General features: G+C 27.9%; 1 pseudogene; it reads left to right on the top strand.

The window, feature by feature from the left end:
* Positions 1 to 5658: 5658 nt before the first annotated feature.
* LOC114391305 lies at positions 5659 to 5763 on the top strand (annotated as a pseudogene).
* The last annotated feature ends 7220 nt before the right edge of the window (positions 5764 to 12983 follow it).

Genomic DNA, 12983 nt, shown 5'->3' with positions numbered 1-12983 from the left:
TTTTCTCTTAAATTGTCAAGTATGAAAGATGGAGCCTGCGGCAGGATTTATATAGCTGATAGTATGGCTAAATGACAGAGTCGTGTTAATTCTTGTTCACTTATCGAAGACAACAAAATAAGGATACAACAACAACAACAACAACGCCTTATCCCACTAGGTGGGGTCGGCCACATGGATCAACTTCCGTCATAGTGTTCTATCAAGTACCATACTTCTATCCAAAATAAGGATATTTTCTCTTAAAAAAGACTTTATTTTAAAAATTAAAATACAAAGACTCCATATACGAGGCTTATATATTTTAAATTCCTTTATTACACTCAGGTGATAAGCAATTTATAATAAAAAAATTCAATAATTATATAATTGTGTAATAAAATTATCTCATATATTAACTATAGGTTCTCAAACTCTACTTCATATTGTACCAACAAGTTGTAACAACTAAAATTTCATCAGATAATTCGACAAAAAAATGATGTTACAAATTTTAATAAATAAAAAATATAACTATGATTTTATTTTTAGATTATCGAGGGAATTTTTGTAATGTCATTAAATTACACTACGTGAGTTGCACATTAAAGTATTTGAGTTTGTCACTTTAACGAGCACACGATGCTGAGAAAAGTCTATGTAAAATTAAAACAAACAAGGCTTAAACAACATTTTGGCTCCTATAAATTATTAGAGTGTTTTTGTTTTAGCCTTTCAATAATGTTTAGTCCCAGTAAAAATTAAAAAAAATAAATCAGTCCATATTATCAAAGTAAGAACATTAATTGACTACATAACATGTAGTTACATTAACCATTCATTGACTTCTCATGCTATCAAAGATCATAATAATAAATAATGTGTAATTTTTTTAAAATACTCATCAACTAATCTAGCATTATCAATTATTTTTAAAACATGAGAATTTGAAGATCCAAATTACTACAAAATTTACACATAAGTCTATCAAATTAACTCATTAGTAACGTGACGAGTCAATGGACAACCAACAACATTATTACATAATCCGTAAATGTTGATAGTTGATAGTAAGCACTAAAACCAAGTATTAAAATTACAAGGACTAAAATATAAAAAAAAAAATTATTTAAGCCTACCAAGAAATATGATGTGTTATTTTGCCAAAGTACAAAAAATGCATGACTAATTTGTCTTTACATGAATGTTTTGTATAGACTAGCAATTTCAAGTCTTTGCACTGGTCCCCAAGAAATAAAAAAGTCTTTGCACATGTTTTTAAATTCACCAATGGTGGGAAGATATTTTGCATCAGGTAAAATGAGCTTTTTACATCAATTCTAGAACCAATATGTAAATCTTGTCTATGTAAAATGTATTTCCTTTTTTACATCAATTGTTTTGTAACCAACATAAAAAGTGTCTTTCTACATCAATTATGAAACAACCAATGTAAAATTATCACTCTTTCTGTCATTAATTTTTCTTCCACAATAATCAACCCACATCCACATCAAAATCACACCTTAATCCATCTTTCCCCCATTCAGATCACCCTCTTAAAACTCATGAAAGAGAAATGAAAGGAAACAAAGCAACCACACAATGTGAAGAAAAACCAAAAAGAACAAAACAACCATCCTCCTCAACAAGTAAGTTTGGATGAGTTACAACAAATACAAGAAAAAAAAATAAAAAGGAAAGTTGACCCGACACATTGATCCAACATAACTGCCCCTTTACCTACCAAATATATAGGTTGAACCTATTTTAACAATAGGTTGGAAATTTAAACTTATATTGCTTTGTTTAGCATATCAAATGGGTCAATCCAATGGATTGAACTTATTTTATCATCCCTAATCAAAATCTCACAATTAGAACATTGGTCATGGAAAATAAGATAAGGAGCTTTATGTTAATAATAAATTCCTCAAAGTAATCCTTATTTTAGAATCAGAATCTACCTATTAGGCTGATTCAAGAACTTACAAAGATTAGGTCTTAATTCAATCAAATTTCATAGTCTCTTGAAATAATTGTTTAAATATACTTTTGGACCATCAAATTTAGATTACTTTTGTAGTTGATCCCCAAATTTAAATTTATTTTTATTCCCTTAATTTAAAAAAATATTTTTTTAGTCCTCCTCCTACAAAAAATGCCACAAGTTATGCATTTAAATCATCAAAAATCAGTCAAGAGGGTTTAAAAAACATTTTTCAAAATTGAGGAACTAAAAAATGAAAAATTAAATTTGGAAGAAAAAAACAAAGATAATCCAAATTTAAAGGACCTAAAAATATATTTAAATTAAAAAAATTGATAAAAAAAAGTATTTTAGAAAAATAAGAGAAATCTTAATGTTTAAAATTACTAGCATGCTCTAAAGTAAAATAAGGTACTAATATATTTTCTAATTCAAGAGAATAAATGAAATGACAAAAATTCCTAAGTGTTTAGTATGCTCTCTTCAAGCCTAGAAGACATATTCTCTTAATTGTGAACCAAATTAAAGGTTATATGAAGGAAAAATAAAAAAAATGCACTTAGCCAATGTAATAAGAGAAAATTGTGGGACAGCATGATGGTTGTTGTGGTTTCAGTGGTAAAGTGATTGCGCCGGTGGGAATATAAAAGAGAAATATCGTTAGTAACACTGTCTAGTACTCTTTTATTGGTTATAAAGAAGAAAAAAAATCTTTTTTAATGTCGTATATTATTAAATAAAAATTATTAAAAATTATAAATTTAAATTGGTGAGTTCTATTATTTATTTAATGATTATATATATTTCTTAATTTTGATGTGAAACCATTAATTAAAATTTGTGATTTTTTATAAATTTTAATAAATAACAGAAAAGAGTATTGTTAGTCTTCCTCAAAGATAAAATAGGTATAAGGTGTATAAAAGAAGAAAAATAAAAAAGGGGAGTGATGGAAATGTGTGTTACGTACTTTCGGCCAATTAAATTTTCTTTCCTTCTAATTTTTCAAATTCAAATTTTAAACCTTTTTTACCCTTTTTCATTTTCTTTCCTCTCTTCCAAAACATACGTAAGTTGGACGTTAGAATATTTCTAAAACTTTCTAGGATTGATATCATACTAAGAGAAGTCTACTTAGAATTAAGACCAATAAATATCATGTGTCATTTTGCTAAAGCACAGAAAATGGAAGCTTAATTTGTCTTTATATTAAATTTCTACAAAGACTAATCATTTCAAAGTCTATGCAATCATTTTACTTTTTAAATTTGATGTGTTTGTGTGCTTAATTTTCTAACCCATCAAAAGAGTTAGAAAATATAAAAGACGAAAATATTATTTTTTGTCATTATTTGAAAGTATTAATATATTTTGATACATGTAAAAATTTACAAAAAAATATAATGTATATCCCACTATTTATTTAAAATATCATATTTATATTACAATACAAAAATATCAATATTTCATACTCATTTATACAATCAGTATGAATATAATAAAAACTATAATTTATTTAATTATTATATATACATCATTATTATATAACAATAACATCTACGATATTCGTATTCTATTGCTATAAGACTCAAATATAAATCAAATTTTCAACTATATTATTCGTTGAGAGATTCTTTTTACTAATTTCCTATAATGTAGTTATTGGTCTTCAAGCTCCGCTCTATTTTTTCATGGACTAACAAACAATCATTAATTCATTATATTGTACTATCTTTATAAATATCTCTAATAATTTTATTTTTCATGTGTGCAAAGCACATCGACAAATTTACTTTTATATTTTCTTCGTTGGATGTAAGTGTGACATATTAATAAATATTTTTAGGTAAAGACATATTAAGTAATATTTTTAATTTGATATAACTTATATATTATATATTATAGTATTTTAAAAATGAAATACATAACTTTTTTAAAAGGAAAAATGAGAATTCTATTTTCTAACAATAAAAACTAATAACTGGCACACCTCAAGAGGTGGTCCTTCCAACCATAAACATTGTATTGTATTTAAAAAGGAGAAGTCAATACATTTATTAGCTTATTTTCTGATCAACCCTAGTGTTTATAGGAGCAATATAATTGAACTAATTGTCATAATCAAGCAATATTCCATGATGTTATTAATCAATTATTAATTGAAACAGGTCCAAACCAATCATATTTTTCCTGAAAAAATATTAATTGCAATTTGAGTATCCCATCGTTCATCTCGGCTCGGCTAAAAGAATATTGTGTGTTGCAGAAAGATGTTAATAACCCCGCAATAATGTTGATGCTTCCTGAAAAATCTTTGGAGCAACAAGATGCACGAATAAGTATTTGAATGAGTATTTATAAAAATTAGAATAAAATTGATTTTTAAAATAATAATTTTGATTAAAATCAAATTTTTTGCATTTCTTCTAGAATTTCTTTTTAGCACCTCAATTTTACTACACCCACTAAATTTTTATTTTATTTTTTTTCAATAATATCGCTCTTACAAGTGAGTGTAGTATCATTACTTTAGAATTATGTTAAAAATGAAGTGAGTTTCATAATTTAAATTCTAAAAATTATATGCATAAAACCTTTTGTATTTAAATTTTGGAATTATGTAAATGCACACTGTTTGCTACACAATTAAAATTAATAGAAATGATAGTTGTGTTCACATGTGGAAAATGATATATTTAACGAGAAAACGAATATTTGATTTTCATTGTGCGTAAAAATTATCTTTGGTCATTGACAACTACATTATAAGCAAAATTAGTCTTTGACTCTCTGAGTCAAAAGACAACCATGATCTCAGGACAAAAAAATTAAAATGTTAGTAATAATGTATCTAAAACACTCTCTTTAACATCTTGTTCGATCTACTATTGTTTGAAATATTTTGAAAATTACAAAATTTTAGTTTCACTTTCATCTAAATTAGAAGAGAGACTTTCATCTTAATATACAAATAGACTTTTAGAAATTTAATCCTGAAATGTGGAATTGACTTTCAAATGTTTAATTCTGAAGCATATAGATAGACTTTTAAAGATTAAATTTTGAAACAACAAAACTATGATTATTAATAAAGAGCATTATTGAAAAAAAATAAGGGAGTGTGAATAACAAAATAAAAAAAATGATGTCTTAGAATGTGGGTATAAATCTCTCAATCATATAAAACTAGATTATAAAGTGACAAATGTCATCCACTTATATATATTATTTTGGTATCATTACTATACAACACACACATTAAAATTTCTCGAGCATGAAGTTTGCAAGATTTGATATATACAAGTAATTCAATAACAACCTGATGTGGTAGTCCAATAAGTCCAACAAGACTTACTAGGATAAGTTCTAATATTATCTTAAAATGTGAATTTGATTCTAATTTAATTATACAAAATCAGTTTGTAACATGTGGAATCTCTAACAGCAGGCGTAAAAAAGTTATTTCTTTGTTTCTTTTTTTGGTTTCAAGAAGGGGCAAAGCCCCTAAAAAAAAAATTTAGTTTGGTTCCTAGCCAGCATACTCGTGATGAGATCCATCATGTGAAAGTAAGGATTGAATTGACGACAACCCTTATTAATAAGGATGAACAACTGTTCAAGAGACACTCGAGTAAGGTCTTCCTAAAATGATTCTCCCAAACTATTTGCATAACTGAGTATATTTTAGTGAAAAGGTGAAAAGGAGAGATGATTTCCATCTCTCTTGACAAGGACGGAAACAATTCTCAAATCTGGTTAACACATCCGGTAAAGGCTACCCAGTACCCATCTTTCAGTAGATCCCTAACAACAATAACTTGGATTTTACTTTCTGGATCTCCCTTTTTTCTTCTCGCACCTCCCTTTTTTGCTCCTTGCACCTCCAAAGGACCCGAATGGACACAAATACCCTGTCTCTCCCAAGCAAACCAAGCCTCCACCAAAACCACTGTCGATTGTCAACCCAAACACCATTGTTGCAACCTCCTTACACCACCACCGAACCAGCCTAATGCAGAAAAGAAAGCACAAAGCCACCGACGAAGTTAGGAACAAAATAAAAGTTCAAGAATATACAATTTTTTATTCTTTCATAGAAGCCTTTCCAAAAGTATAAAAACATAATTCTGCAAAGGTCTTTTTAGAAGTATAAAACATAATTCCTGAAGAGCCTTTTCAGAAATATAAAAACATATTCTGGAAATGCCTTTTCATAACACTAATTTTTTTATAGTTGTGGAAAGGCCTTTTCAAATGTACAAAAATATAATTTAGGAAAAACCTTTCTTGAAATATAAAAAAATTAATGTATTCTAGAAAGACCTTTCTGAAAGTTATTTTTGTTCTTCTGGAATACACTTTTCTATATTTACAAAAAATTCTTTCCAGAAATATGTTTTTGTTTTCCTAGAACTGCCTTTCCAAAAAGGTCATCTAGGAAATACAAAAAAATAAAGGAAGTTAAGTGTATTTCAAAAAAATCTTTCTAGAAAGTATAACATGTGAAATTCCAGTTTGTCCTTTTTGTAAAATTGATACGAATTTTTTTTAAAATATGTTTTACAAATTAATGGTTCAAATAAGAATCGAACCTATTATTTTCGCATTATTAGCATAATGTTCTAATCAACCGAACTAATAAACCAATTATGTTATAAAATAATTAATGTCACTATATATAATACTAAAATTTCTAATATATATTTAATGCACATGTAAATTTACATAATAAATTTTGTGACAATTAATTTTTTATATATATAATTTGTAAATAAAAATTATAAGTTTAATAAAAATTTGCATATGTAAAAAAATAAAAAATTTGTTTAATTATCAATTGTTGTAATAAACATCTAAATACGTCATTCAATCTATGTAATACACATTCAAATACATCATTTAAATAAATACTAAATTTGTTTAACTATTAATTATTGTAATAAATATCTAAATACAACATTCAGTCAAATTTGTTTAATTATCAGATTTTGTAAATAAATTAAATGTATAAAAAATTCTAAATAAATTATAATTTTAAAAAAAATTCAAAACATACGGATTTGGTTCATACGGATTGACAATTTGTATGATTTGTACAGATTCATATGAATCATACGGATTATCAATCTTTATGAATCATACGGATTGTCAATTCGTATGTTTTGGAAAAAAAAAATTCGCACCTCTTCTTCTCCGACAACAAAAAATCACTATTTCACCGTATATTCGTAAACAACACGTATACATCACCGGCGATTACAAACACTTACAAAAGGACACTAACGGAAGAAAGTTACACAAAGGGAGTGCGATTTCCCGAAAAAGAAAGGTGTTGCAGAAATGAAAAAACTAATTTGCTGTTTATAACCAAAAATATCCAGGACATTTTGGTGGGTATTTTTGGTATTTTGAAAAACTGTTGGGTGTACCAACAAAAATGATGGGTGTCCCAAACACATCCCTCATATGGCTCATGCTTGCATTTTTTTTTTTTAATTTCGGTTTGATATTCTACCCGTTAATTGGGTCTCAAATGATGGAGTTTTGTTTGATTTACATAAGGCCATTGTTTTTTGTTATTTCACACCTCGCTTCAATTTTTTAATTTCCGATAATACCCTAAATATTGATGAGTGTAGTTTCATTGTTGCAGAGTTTAAATTCTGAAACTAAGAAAAAATAATTTCCAAAATTTAAATTTCAAAATTATGTATAAAAAAATAGTTTTTAATATGCATTGTCAAATCATGCTCTAAAGTTACTATATTCTAATTTCAAACAACTTATGCTCAATTTTGCTTAGATAATTGTTCTCATATCAAATAATAGGAAAAAAGTTAAAATAGAAATTTTTATTTTGTTTGAATATATGAAGATAAGATGACTATCGGCTAGCATGAGACACTATAGGTATGAAACTTCAACTGCAAAGGTAAGGTTGAAGGAGATGTTTTGAAGACTATTTTGTCTATAACTTGCTTTTGTTTTAAAACCTTATTTTGTGTGTCAACTTATACTTTTGCTCTAGATCTGGATGCTTTTATGATTTTCTTTATGACAATTCATTTGGAAAACTACTAATCAATTGTGTTTCGTTGCTATTTTAGGTGCATTTACCTCAATAATACTATATTGAAAGTTAATTAGGAAGTAATAAAAAGAGGATAAGTAAGATTTGGTTGAAGCCGAAATACTTGTTTTCTGCCAGTTTCACTTTGACGCATTGCTCTAAACTTTAGGACAGAGATTACTTCGTCATATAGCAAGATAAATGTAGTTACTATAACAAAACTCCTATTGAACCATCTAAAAGATTAAGATGTATGGGACTGAAGAGATTACAAACGAAATTAATCAAGTTTAAACCATAAGCACCATTACGAAAAGTTTATTATCATTGTTAGTTTGGCAAATTCGATATGCATGGTCTTATTATTATCCTGCATTGCTTTCATTTTATGTTTCAGAGATTCTAACGTGGTGGAGCCAAATTTTCAGGTAAAGTGTCAGTGGGTGTATAATAATGTAGGTATGGAAAGAAAAGAACACAATAAAAGCCAGATTTGTCATACTGATGAACTGTAATAAACCATGGGTGTCACACTTTCAGATCTTCATTCCTTACATCTCTAATCCTTTTTTTTTGGTAATTATTATTCTAACTATTGTAAATCATATATTGAAAAGTTGATCAGTACTTGAGTTATATGCAGTTAAAGAGGTTTAGTTTGGGAGAGGTACTAATGCCATGGGAAGGAAAGGAATGTATGATTGTTAGCAAATAATATGATTGTTATCACATCTATGATTTTAAATTGTCGAGTTGTGGGTCATCATGAATGTAAAGTCCTGAAAAATCTTAAGTAAAAAAAAAAGTAGTAAAATGTATAGTAAGTATTGTTGTTGAAATCTGATTTTATAAACCTTAAAAATCTTAATGTTATGGCCGTTATTGCATTAATTTTAGACTGCAGTTTAATTAAAACCTTGATAATATCCTATATATACCCAAATTGATAAAATAGTGTTTTTTCCTCTCTTTCCATACCATACAATTAATATACTTTACACCCACTACCATTAACCTGAAAATTTGGCTCCACCACACATTATTGGAGTCTCTGAAACATAAAAGCAATGTAGGACAACAATATAATTATTGCTTCCAGTTGACGTATCTTGAAAGACATATCCACACCATGCCATTTCCATATTGAAAGAAAGAAGGATATAAATTTTATACATATAGGAGAAGCAGTTTCCATTTTTCTCCTAATTTTAATTACTTAGTTATATTTTATTTTTAATTTGAAACTTTTATTAAAAAAAACATAGTTGGGAACAGCACCCCATAATTCATAGAAATCAATCAATGGTGATTTTTTTTCTTACAGCACCATAGGTTTACTATCTTCCTTTCAAATATGTCGATAAAAAGAAACTGGCAACTATACTTTTGCTATTAGAAATTAAATGTAAACTATTATATAAAACTCGTGGTCTTCGTTAAAATTTGGAAAGCAAAGCTAGAGCTCCAAGGACCAGGAGTTGTTTTGTTGGTTTGTGTGATTTTATAATTAAATCTAGTGGGAACCTTTCATTTCGCCTCACAATTTTGGCATCTTGTTCGCAAATATTTTGAATTTTTGGAACCCCTAGTTCTCTTTCTTTTTCTCTTTGTTTTATCTTTCTTTTACATCCTTTGGAAGCTTTTCCCTTCTTGGATCTAGATTTTACTCATCTTTGCACACCAAATCAACAAAATCGGCTTTCAAGGAGATATATTCCCTATTGTTGTAGTTGTGTAATTTATAGGTCGCATTTTTTTACCTCTAAATCTATCCCTAGCCTAGATATACAGCATTTTATGAACAGTATTCAATCGAATTTAATTGAAGAATTTCATGATTTTCTAAAACTACATATAAAGAACACGGGACTAGTTGAAGTAAAGAACATGGGCAATTGTCTCAGTATTAAAATATCCTATAGAAGAAAAACTTAAATAACTAGCTAGCCTAAAAATCAAAATTTAGTTGAATTATTTTCTCTTCTTTAATACTCTTATTATTTTTATATTTTTGAAAAAAATATAAATATCTAATTATGTATTTCTATTTTTTTACAATGACGAAAACTACATTATTATTATTATTATGGTATTAAAATTATAATTAAAATAGTAAAAAAAATAAGAACAGATACAAATAATTAAACACTTAACTTTTGGAGGTAGAAATTAGTTGCAAGACTTATAGAACAAATAGAAACTTCTCACACAAGACGTTCTTGGCAAAGTGATAAACTTTAATTATGACTAAGTTTAAAATTAAGAATTAATCTTTAAAGAATTAAAATATGTAGAGATATTTCAAAGTCTCTCAGAGGAAAAAATGTCCTAATAATGATATTTATATAAAAAAAAAAGAACAAACTTAACTGGAAAAAAAACCAAGATATGTTTTTTATGAATGTGTATTACTTTGATGAATGTAGTATATATCATCTTATTAATACATTAATATGTACGGGATCATTTTGGATGAGCCAAAATCAAAGGGACCCATGCAATCACGCGGGTATCATACTAATTAATGTCTAAAAGTACATATAAAGAACATGTGACTAGTTGAAGTAACGAACTCCAATAAAAAATGTTAACTTGTACGAAAATGTTTTTGTCAAGTTGGCCCAAGCGTGTATTCCGTCAAAAACATAATTTATACATTTTTTAATTGTTTGATGGTAAAATCAATTACACAATATTTTTTGAACTTTATGCGTGAACAATAAATGATAGGTGGGCGCAACGGAAGCAAGGGTCAAAGGTCTCAAGATCAAAACTATATCATCTTAGAATGTGAGTTTGGATCTAACTCAACTCCAAAAATTAGCTCATAGGATGAGGGTTAGCCTCACCTTATAAATTATATTTTGAGATTATCTCTAGTTAATGTGAAACTTGAGTATTTCCCAATATTAATATTTACTTAAAAATGTTATCCATCTATGTATGAATTGGTATTTGGTGTACCTTAGACACTCACGAGGTAAGTTTGGCTTAGTACCTTGTGGAAGGCCATGGTGTGATGGTAAACATAATGTTAATATTGTATCTAATCTTTGAAAGGATGTTTAAGTAACCAAATTTTGTTGTATTCAACAATTAGATTTGTTTATTGTGGTAGATACATGATTCCATGCATGAGTTGATAATTTTTACTGTGAAAGAGCATATATGCACATACAGTGGCAAAAAGGTTAGTAAATGACTATTTGGGTAGTTATGAGGATTGGTAAACGGGTGATTCTGCATAAAGACCAAGGTCATTACAAATCTTGGGTTGCAATGAGGCAATGTCCATGTATGATGATGCTACTAGTTTATTTAACAACAGGTTGTTATTATATGAAATTATGAATTAATTTTAGCTGAAGACTTTAAATTAAAAGATTTAAAATACTTGTCAATTTTTTTAAGGTCAAAAGTTAAAATATATAACTTAAAAATAAAACATCATATAATATATATACACATACAATATTATAGTAATCCAAATCTCATAAAAATATACATATAAATATAAATCACATTATAAGGATAAATTATATAAGTTCTAAGTCACTCAATATTATACATAACTTTTAATAGAAAACAAAAACTGATAACACATCTTCACGTTAAAGTACACACATCAATGAACCCTCCAAAGGCAAAGAATCACCTCCTATCCATTTGCTCCTCACATATGTCAGGGGTTATCTCTTAGAAATTCATATAATAAAGCATATCATAATAATCATTAGTTCATCAACCATTACATAAAGGTTCAATCATATTACATAATCCTCATCATCAATCCATAAATTATTAAACATCAAAGTATGTCCATGACTCATCGAGTAACACATCATTCTCAAGACAAAATTATCAATGCACCTAGCCATGCTAGCTCTTGACTCTCGAAAGATTTCACCTCTTGAGCAATTAACCTAAGTACATCCATTAACATATTCACACATTGACCATTTAGGAAAACCCGAATTAATCCTACGGAGAAAGTGTGACTTTATTGAAAATAGATGAGCATGGGTAGTAACTTGCCTCGTTAAAACTTGCAAAGACCTTAACTTATCTAAGGATTCGTTCACCAATGCAATCTATAGGTCCATTCTTGTTAGCCATCATCAATAACCTCCAACACTAGGTTGAGGGCCACCAAGCACCCTCAACTTGCGTGCTACTCACATGCAATGTTATTCATCAAAGCATTTAGGTTATGATTATTCAAAATCAATATCATACATCATCACAAATTCATTCACCGATTTTAACACCATAAGAAGTCATAATATCATAGATTCACCATTCACATGTTCATCACTCTCATGAACTCACCTATGGTTCAACAAATATAGCAAGACATTCCAACACCTTGAAATCCTACAAACAACTCACTAAAAACTTATATGAATGTGAATCTCATGAATCTCAACATTAATTTAATTCTAATAATAAAACAATATCATCTCAACCACATCTCATATCATCATCGAGAAATCAATAAACACAATTTAAGACATCCATCAATAAACATAATTATGAGCATTTCTTACTACAATAATTATATACATGTATCATCACTTCAACAATTAGCATTTATGGGTCTTCTTCATGTACATAGAGTTACTCAACATAACATATAATTATTTTATATTAGTTTGTAAAACAAAGTTAATTATATGATAATAACACGACATCAACATCATACATCTCATTCAACTTATCACCAATTCATCACTCACATCTTGCTCAATTCCTCATCAATTCACTATTCATATCATTATCACCAATCACATGAACTCTCACATAGTTTATCTACACATCATGAGACTTTTCACACCACAAGTTTTCATGATCCAACACTATCAAATCTCAACATATAAAAGCATAAGAACAAATTCAAGGAATAGAGTTTTAATGTCTTTCTTGAAATATTCATAAGCTTAAGGA

Source organism: Glycine soja, chromosome 16 (genome assembly GCF_004193775.1).
Source record: "Glycine soja cultivar W05 chromosome 16, ASM419377v2, whole genome shotgun sequence".
In the NCBI taxonomy this organism is placed as follows: Eukaryota; Viridiplantae; Streptophyta; class Magnoliopsida; order Fabales; family Fabaceae; genus Glycine; species Glycine soja.
The sequence above is the reverse complement of the archived record's forward strand: the minus strand, read 5'-3'. Positions and strand labels throughout refer to the sequence as shown.